The following is a 10,236-nucleotide window of genomic DNA, read 5'->3' on the forward strand; positions in this document are numbered from 1 at the left end:
AAAGAGAGAGTGAGCGAGGATGAGTGGGGTAGGGGTGGAGAGAGGGAGAGAGAATCCCAAGCAGACTGTGCAGAGCCTGATGTGGGGCTCAATCTCATGAACTGTGAGATCATGACCAGAACCAAAATCAAGAGTCAGATGCTTAACCAACTGAGCTACCCAGGTACTCCTGTGCTTGCTTTTTAAGGCAGGTTGGTTGCAATCGGGTTCCAAAATGTATCTATGACTTAAGTAGTTCTGTCTCATAATTCTCTCTTAACTTATAGCTAATGTTTTTTTAACCTTTTTTTATTCTTATTTATTCTTGAAGTTCCTGAATCATTTGTCCATTAGCATTTGTCACATTCTGGATTTGTCTTTTTTGCATATCTGATGCAGTTTAATTTGGTTACCCTTTCCCTAAACTTCTCATAAACTAGATACCAATGAGATGGATCAGAGAGCTGTAGTCCCAGATGAGTGTGTTGGTGATATACCTGGAAGGTCATACGGTGTTTGCGAGGACATGTCCTCTCTGCCTGGAAACCCAAACATTTCAGATATCATATGCCCCAGTGTATGACAAGTATGCACCTGTTACACTGCAGCATAGTCTAGAGAAATATACATCCCAGCAGCTCTCTGTGACAGGTATGTGGTACTGACAAACCTGTGGAGGCCCCACTTCCAGCCTGAGGACAGGCGTGGGATGCTGATGCTCCTCAAGACAGCCTGGACCCACATACACATATACCACCCCGTCCACAAAACAAGTCTGACAAGCATGAGACGGAACCTGCATTTGTAAAAGGCCATAGGCCCGTGGTGAAAAGGAAGGTGCTGACACACAACAGCAGGTGTGGCCATAGGAAAACACACATACTGGGGCGCCTGGGTGGCTCAGTCGGTTAAGCGTCCGACTTCGGCTCAGGTCACGATCTCGCGGTCCGTGAGTTCGAGCCCCGTGTCGGGCTCTGTGCTGACGGCTCAGAGCCTGGAGCCTGTTTCACATTCTGTGTCTCCCTCTGTCTCTGACCCTCCCCGGTTCATGCTCTGTCTCTCTCTGTCTCAAAAATAAATAAACGTTAAAAAAAAAAATTAAAAAAAAAAAAAAAAAGAAAACATACATACTACATAGAGACGTGTGAGATGGGCATGCGACAGGGTTATGCCAAAGCTGGTGTTTGAGACACACGTGCAGTCACACAGTGTCCGTGGATTGGGTGTGACAAGGCAGGCACAGCCTGGCTTGGAGACAACCACCTTCTCCATCATCCCTGCAGGTTGTTGATTGTGGAAATGAGAACAAACACACACTGGTGCAACCATTTCCACGAACAAAATGATGAACTTATCCTTCCTTCCCAATGTTACCTCCTGCCCCTAGACAATTTCTCTCTTGCTGTCTTCCATGGTTTTCCTTTCCCGACAACTGTTTACTTCAGTATAGATTAGTTTGCCTTTTCTAGAATTTTATATCAATTGAATCTTTATTTTTTGTTGTGTGGTCTGTTTCCTACTGCATAATTATTTTGAGATTCATCCTTGTGCATATGGTGTGTAAGTAGATTTGGGATTTTTTGCTTGGTTGTGTGTGTGTGTGTGTTTCCCTAAATATTCTATTGTATGTATAGAACACAATCTATTTATATATTCATCTGCTAATTGACATGTGGTTGTTTCTGGTGTTTTGGCTGTTAGAGATAATGTTGCCACAGACATTTATATTTTATATTAAGTCTTTATGTGGAAATTTGTTTCATTTCCTTGAAGTTAAGACCTAAGAGTATAATCACTCATACAGATGATAGGTGAGTGTATCTATTGTTAAGGAACTGTCAGACTGTTCTTAAAGTGGTTAGACAATTTTACAGTCTCACCAGCACCAGTATTGTTTGAGAATTTTAGCTTATCCAGATCCTCACCAACAATTGGCTTAATCAGTCCTTTTAATTTTCGTCATTCTCCAAAGTGTTTCTTGAATCTTCTTGCAAAAAAAAAAAAAAAAAAAAAAGGAAGCACAGTACCTGGTAACTTCCTTTAACTTTAAAAGGCAACTTTTGGGGCGCCTGGGTGGCGCAGTCGGTTAAGCGTCCGACTTCAGCCAGGTCACGATCTCGCGGTCCGTGAGTTCGAGCCCCGCGTCGGGCTCTGGGCTGATGGCTCAGAGCCTGGAGCCTATTTCCGATTCTGTGTCTCCCTCTCTCTGCCCCTCCCCTGTTCATGCTCTGTCTCTCTGTCCCAAAAATAAATAAACGTTGAAAAAAAAAAATTAAAAAAAAAAAAAAAAGGCAACTTTTTGTCAACTAGAAATAGAGCTGATAAAACAGGGGACATGGAAGATGGCCAGCATTGAGGGGATCCTAGAGTAGGAAGGGACTCCAGAATGTCCTGGTTGTGGTGCAAGCAGTCCTGCCACTCAGGCCACATGATCTAACAGACCCCTTGGAACTGAAGGCATTGGTGGTGGGAAGATGTCCAGTGCTTGGTTTCGGGCAGTCCCTAGCCAGAGAATCACCATGCATGCTCCTGCCTCTCTGGAGGATGTCCATGCCACCTGAAGTCCAGATTTCTACATCATTTTGAAACAGTTCCTGTTGTGTCACTGTCCTCACATAAGAACAGAATGGTTAAATATGAGGCATCAAATCACGCATCCAGAACAGCCTTGCTATATTCCATTATTATGGAAACGTATACGTTTATACATGTATAGTGTATACCTCCTGGTTATAACCAAGATTTAGCTGGATCGGATCCAGAGGACACAAGTGGGCTGTGCAAGCAGGTGGTTGAGGAGCCCCCCACGGTAGTTGACAGTTCTGGCCAATGGCGATTCTTGGTGTTCTGCACAGCCAGATGGAGGGGAAGAAAGCCTGAACTTTGCTTCTGCCTTTGTCATTATCACCGCCTGGATGACGTTCCTTCACCCTAAATTCATATGTTGAAGCCCTGTTCCTCAGTGTGATGGGATTTGAAGGTGGAGCCTTTGGGAAATAGAGTTTAAATGAGGTTGAGAGTATGAAGCCCTCATGGTGGGATTAATGTTGTTATAAGAGACCTCAGAGAACTTGCTCTCTGCTCTCTTCTTTCTTGTCTTCTCTCTCCCTTCTTCCCTCCTTCCCTTATTTTAACTAGGCCATACATGTACATTGCTTAGCATATTTGCTTCTCTGAATCACCTGCTGTATAACAGACTGAGAGCACTCTTTTTAATTCGTGTATTTCTCCAGAAATATTTTCTATCCTATTCAAATGTGGTGGGAAATCTCCTTATACTCATTTGCTCATTTTCTTGTCTTTTAAAAAATTTTTTTAAAAACATTTATTTATTATTGAGAGACAGAAAGACCCAGAGTCTCCTCCCTATATGAAGCAATATATATCCCAGGAGAAGTACACGGCCACATCCTGGAAGGTCACACTGACCTGTCATGATTGGGAAAACTGAAACCACAAATACCAACTTTCTTGAAGACCTGTAGTCCATTCTCCCATATGTCTATCCTATGCCCATCCTCCTCCCAATTTCCCCAACTCAGAGAAGAAACTAGGCCCTTGGCACTACTGGTGCTGTTGTCTACTTATGGGACGACTGCTTACTAGGCCCAGCCATCAGCAACAAGAAGCAGGTGGACAAATATACCTAAACCGTGAACCTGGCATAGAGGCATTCAACACCCCCTGCCAGGCGATTTTCGGGTAATGCACAAGCCGGCCCCGCACCCCGTCACGCCGGCGCTCAGACATGGGGTCCCCGCCGACGAGCGCCTCCCTGGCCCGGACCCATGGGATTGGGGACAGGGACGCGACCAGACGCCCCGCGCTCGGGCCTTCAGAGTCTGGCTGGGAGGAGGGCCCGAGGGCCGCGCGTTTACCTGAGCCGGGTACCTGGGCGGGCCGCCGCCATCGGACTCTGGGGGTGGACTGGGCACCCGGGCGGGAGGCCACTATCCCGACCCGGCGCGGAGCGCCTCCTGCAGCGACTCCTCGGTTCCATCACCGTCTCGACCCTGCGTAGACGCAACTGGAACAGGAGCAACCAAAATAGCCGCCACGCCCCTTTGTGCTCAAAAGGAAACTCCTGTTACCTTCACAGGCTCAGCGACGCCGTCGTCGACGCGTGGCTTTCTGGGAAATGTATTTTGCCCTGTCCATGGCTGAGATTAGGAATTCACCAGATTCCAGGAGAAAAGTCTTACATCCATGGCGAGGGGCACTGGGCAATGGCGGGCCCCTGTCCAAGGGACATTATGAAAATGGCTAGAGAAAGAGAAGATATCAGGCACTTTTCTCGCTTTGATATATAGACTGCACTTAAGGGTAAAAAAGTCGAAAATGAAGAAAATGTCTTTATAGATGATTCCTAGGTCATAAATGTATAAGTCCTGATAAAATTAGGTAGAATACAGACATGCCTTGACAGGTCATGAAATAATGGATTTAACCAAGATCATCAGGCAATTACTTTTACCAAAAAACTTCTAACAACAACTGGCACAAAAGATAACAGTCCAGTAAGCAAACCTGATAGTGGATGAAGAAACCTAGAAACAGTTGCACTCACCGTGCAAAGTTAACATCGCAAAACAGAGACACTCAAGACTTCAGAGCATCTGTTCGTGATTAAAGTCAGAAGTCCCAGCCCTGCCTATGGAGCCCTGCCTGTGGCCAAAGTTAATCTGGGTTTGACTTATGCCTGTGGTTCTAATTGTACATTATTTGGAAGCAATGTGATGATGAGACAGGGGAACTGAAGGGGCCCCATAAAGGACTGCTTTTTGCTCCTTTTCCTGCTTCTGTTCTTGCTAGGACTTGCACCCCCACCCTACACATGCCTTATAGTACTTATAATGTATGTCCTCCTCAGACAAGGACAAGAAGTTCATGATTACTCTTGAGTTCCAAAGAAGTGACTGGGTGGGGTCATTATGTGTTTTCCAAGACCACTGACTCCAGATACCATGACACGGAGATCCCAGGCTCCAGGGCATAAGTGATTTATGATCACTTCCTGGATGCTGTTTTGACCAATTCCTGGATGCTTGAGAGGACACATACACCAGACCACTGTCCTCAAAAAAATCCTCATTCCCCGCAAAAAACAAGACTCCCTCTCCTCTTCTGAATCTCCCAGATGCTCTGTATCTGCATTCTATGTCTTTAATAAACTCTGCTCTCATGTCATCCTGGCTAGTGATTAATTTCTATTCTACAGGAAGCCAAGGAGTCTCTTGACTGCTCCTGTAGGATATCTTCTGGGTCCTTGGGCCCACCCAGCCTGCATCAAGGACATTAGAGAGATGCAGTTACATTAGAGAACGTGGGAACTTAATGCCAGACAAATGACCTAGTTACACCATCATACATATGGCAAATATAACACAAGAATGTAGTACAAACTTTTGAAGTAAAGGAGAAGATTCTAATATAAACATAAAATGTGAGTATATTGTTTATGATTTTAAAAATATCAATTAGAAAAAACAACTTTTTGAAAAAGTGGGAAAATTGAATCATGATTATAAGTTACTGGCATTTTTTTTTTTAGTGTGAAAATGCTACTGTAATTATAATGAAAGAGAACTTGTACTTTACAGACATTGGAAAGACTTATAAATGAAATGATCTATCTGGCATTTTTGATGGTATAAGATTAGGAACATATTAGGAATTATATTACAGTAATTGAGGAAGTACATATTCATACTGAAAGTTGACATATGAAAGCTGAGAATCCTTTTAAAATCACATGAAAAGTTATAATTAACAAGAAATTATAGGTATTCCTACATATAATGAAAGTTAAAAATCAATAGCAGTCCTGTCAGAAGCTTTCTCCTATTTAAAAATTTAAAACAAGCATCCGACTTCAGCCAGGTCACGATCTCGCGGTCCGTGAGTTCGAGCCCCGCGTCAGGCTCTGGGCTGATGGCTCAGAGCCTGGAGCCTGTTTCCCATTCTGTGTCTCCCTCTCTCTCTGCCCCTCCCCCGTTCATGCTCTGTCTCTCTCTGTCCCAAAAATAAATAAACGTTAAAAATTTAAAACAAACATCTTACTGAAATACAAAAAGTTGAAGAACATCAACAACACTCACCTGGATTAAAAAAAAATTTTTTTTAAGTAGTCTCCACACCCAACATGGGGCTTGAACTCACCACCCTGAGATAGAGAGTTTCATGCTCTACCAACTGAGCCAGCCATGGGCCCCTAAATTCCCCTTCTTGTTCTAATTTCACCATTAAAGAATATGCCCATAAAACTCTAGGTCCCCATCTTCCAATTCAATAAAAACAGAACCCCAGGCCCATTCTCTCTGCTCCCCCTCTTTGCCTCCCCCCACCCCCCCCACCATTTCTCTCTCCCTACAGCAAACTTGCTCTGTGGCCCCAAGTGTGCCATGTGCTTTTCAGGGCCTGTAAGTAATCTTGTCTCTTTCAAAGTTTCCTGATGGTTATCACTGAGGGTGTTTTACAATCATAATAAGAATCACAAGGGTCATTCCAGACATTATATTGGTTATTGACAGGCTGAGACTGGCATAAAACACATGGCTACTATCACCATTTTTGCCATGTTTTCAGGTGTATGTAAACACATATCTGTCATTGCATATATTCAAAGACTTGTTTTTCACATGTTGCACAGTGTTAAGTATATTTTTTTATGCCAGATTCTTCTCCAAAATGATTTTACCATACCATTCACCCATTAGTAGTTTATAAGATTCACTCATTTCTACCATATTATGGCACTTGGCAATGTCAGCTTACTGGTTTTGCCATGCTAATAAGTTTCGTTTCAGTTTGCATTTAAAAAATTTTTTTTAACATTTATTTATTTTTGAGAGACAGAGAGTGAGCAGGGGAGGGACAGAGAGAGAGGGAGACACAGAATCCGAAGCAGCTCCAGGCTCTGAGCTGTCAGCAGAGCCCAACGCGGGGCTCCAACTCATGGGCCGTGAGGTCGTGACCTGAGCCAAAGTTGGAAGCTTAACCGATTGAGCCACCCAGGCACCCCATCAGTTTCCATTTTCTTGATTACAAAGAAAGTTTTGTAGGACTAAAAAAGAAAATTGTTTTTTATGTTTATTCACTTTTGAGAGAGAGAGAGACAGAGCATGAGCAGGGGAGGAGCAGAGAGAGGGAGACACAGAATCCAAAGCAGGCTCTAGGCTCTGAGCTATCAGCACAGAGCCCGATGTGGGGCTCGAACTCAAACCATGATATCATTACCTGAGCCGAAGTCGGGCATTCAACCAACTGAGCCACCCAGGGGCCTCTTGTAGGACTTTTAAGTTTATTATTACTCGCTAGAGACAGTGACAGAAGAGTGAGACAGGGAGGGACAGGGAGAGGGGGAGAGGCAGAGAGAGAAGGAAAGAGAGAGAGAGAGAATCCCAAGCAGGCTCTGCCCTGTCAGCAAGGAGCCAGACACGGGGCTTGAACACACAAACCATGAGATTATGACCTGAGCCAAAACAGAGTCGGATACTCAACCGACTGAGCCAACTAGGTGCCCCTATTTTGTAGGACTTTCAAAACATTTTAAGTGAGTTTTTAAAAAATTTGAGATATTACTGACATTAAATCTTGATACTACATGATAAACAATTATAGAACTTTCAAATATCTTCTGAATAGTGCATTTCATTTCCATTTTATAATATTTTATAATTAACAGAAGCCTTTTATTTTAATGTAGTTTATTTTGATGTATCTTTATGATGATGCTTTTTATATCTCCTTTGACAAAATCTGCTTTGTATGTTTCACAAAGGGAATTTCTTCCATGACCTTTCAAGAGCTGTGATTCTTCTTGTACTATAAAACCTTATCCACCTGAAATTAATATTGTACCCATTGCATATCCCATTGCATAGACAATATATTTAACAGCTACTATTAGGACTACTGTAGCCACAAGTGTAAATGCAAGTTGAACCTTTGGAGGTTTTACACAGTTTCAACTAATAGTGAATTTGATATCTGTGGTAGGTTGAATAAGGCTCCCATATATGGCAAAAGAAATTTTGCAGATGTGACTTTTTTTTTCCAGATGTGACTAAGATAAGAGTTTTGGGATTGGGCGATTGTCTGGGATGGATTAATGTGGGTGAGCGCTAAACATACTGACAAAGGTGGGGACAGAGGGAGATTTGACTACAGAAGAAGAGAAGGCAATGTGATGAGGAAGGTAGTTTACTCCACTGCAAGGAAGGTGGACAGCCAGCAGAAACTAGGAAAGGCAAAGAAAAGCATCTCCCCTGGAACCACTGTGCTCACACTTTGATTTAGGTTCAGAAGATTCATTTCAGACTCCTGGCTTCCAGAACTGTAAGATAATAAATTTCTGGTGTTTTAAACCACTAAATTTGCTACAGCAGCAGTAAGAAATATCTTAATGCAAAAAAGGGTAAACTTCCTATTTGCTTGTAACAGGAAGCTGTATTTATTTTTTATTCTTATCTTTTTAAATGTTTTTATTTATTTTTGAGAGGGAGGGAGGGAGAGAGAGAGAGAGAGAGAGAGAGAGAGAACGAGTCAGTGGGGGGCAGAGACAGAGGGAGACACAGAATCTGAAACAGGCTCCAGGCTCTGAGCTGTCAGCACAGAGCCCAATGCAGGGCTCGAACCCACGGACTGTGAGATCATGACCTGAGCCAAAGTCAGACACTTAACTGACTGAGCCACCCAGGTGCCAGGAAGCTGTATTTATAAGGCACGGTCTCCACAAGAAAAGTTGGGGCTTTATAGTTTTATATAGGGTATTAGGAAGTTTGGTATTTAGCACATGCTGGGCTTTCAGAAATGGGAGTGTTTAGGGTTGGACAGACTTTTGGCTCTGTTATCACAGGCACTGGAGCACCTCTACTGTTCAGAAGGTTATTGTCAGAAACATGGCCATTGGAGTAAGGTATTTGCTGATTGGCTGTTGGGTAGGGGCCTGGGACTGTCCCAGTGTTGGCTGTCTTTCCAGACTGGAATTTATCACTGATCGATTGATTTTCAGAAGTTTAATAATGATACTGTCCAGCTTTTAGAAGTGTAGTACTGGAACAAGACTGACTCCAATGGGCTGATTTTCAGAACCACGTGTATTGAGGGACAGTTAACTGAAATGAACCGTGGTTAGTTGTTCAGGATTTTGTTAAAAGGACACTCTTTTTTTTTCTTGAATTTGAAAAATAAAATTCAAAACAATTTTTAAAGTTTATTTATTTCTTTTGGGAGAGAGAGAGAGAGAGAGAGAGCACGCACAAGTTGGGGAAGGGCAGAGAGAAGGAGAGACAGATTCCCAAGCAGCCTCCGCGCTATCAGAACAGAGCCTAATGTGAGGCTCAAACTCACAAACTGTTAGTTCATGACCTGAGCTGAGATCAAGAGTCAGACGCTTAACCCACTCTGCCACCCAAGTGACCTGAAAAATAACATTTTAAATTCCAAATGCCATCTGTTGATCTTCCCGTAGCCTATCCTGCAGGACAAAAATAAAAAAATTGTCTCATTGTTTTCTGTTTTTTAAGTAAGCTCTACATCCAACATAGGGCTTGAATTCACAACCTGAAATCAAGAGTCACATGCTCTATGGACTGAGCCAGCCAGGAGCCCCAGGAATTGTCTTGATCTTTATTTTTAGAGATATGATTTTCAACTAGTGTTGTCATTTAAATGAGTTAAGTGTCTATTACTGTGGTGGGAAAATAGCCCTAACTGCTGATTTTTGGTGGTGTATTGAAAACAACTGAACATAAAACACCTTAGGCATCCTGACAGTGTCAACGAAGAATGCAGGACAAAGATCTCTGAAGGTAGGATATTTCCTATATATACACAACTCCTTGAAACCCCACTAATTAAGACAGGGCAGTTGTTCATTGAAAATATACGCGAGAAGAATGAATTACCATGACAACATAGTTTTGCTATTGATTTTTACCATTCTAACGTCCTCTAAATATCCTCTTTCTCTCTCCCTCCAACTGTTCCATGTTTCCAGGAGAGAAAAAAAGAATCAAAACTTGTAGACAAAGCTTTGACTGTGGTCAGGATTTCAATACAGACATGTGCTCAGCTTCATTCCTTTGTTTCTCATACTTCAGTACTCAGAAATTTTTTCAGCCATAATCTCAACTCCCTGTTCAGAAACCTACCCCAAAATATCACGTGAAATAGTGATTACTTCACAGGAGGATATGTGAGACACCTCATGGTGTCTCAAACATTTGACAATGACAGACCCTGTCCAAGCAGGAA

The sequence above is a fragment of the Leopardus geoffroyi genome, chromosome E2 (assembly GCF_018350155.1).
Source record: "Leopardus geoffroyi isolate Oge1 chromosome E2, O.geoffroyi_Oge1_pat1.0, whole genome shotgun sequence".
Classification (NCBI taxonomy): domain Eukaryota; kingdom Metazoa; phylum Chordata; class Mammalia; order Carnivora; family Felidae; genus Leopardus; species Leopardus geoffroyi.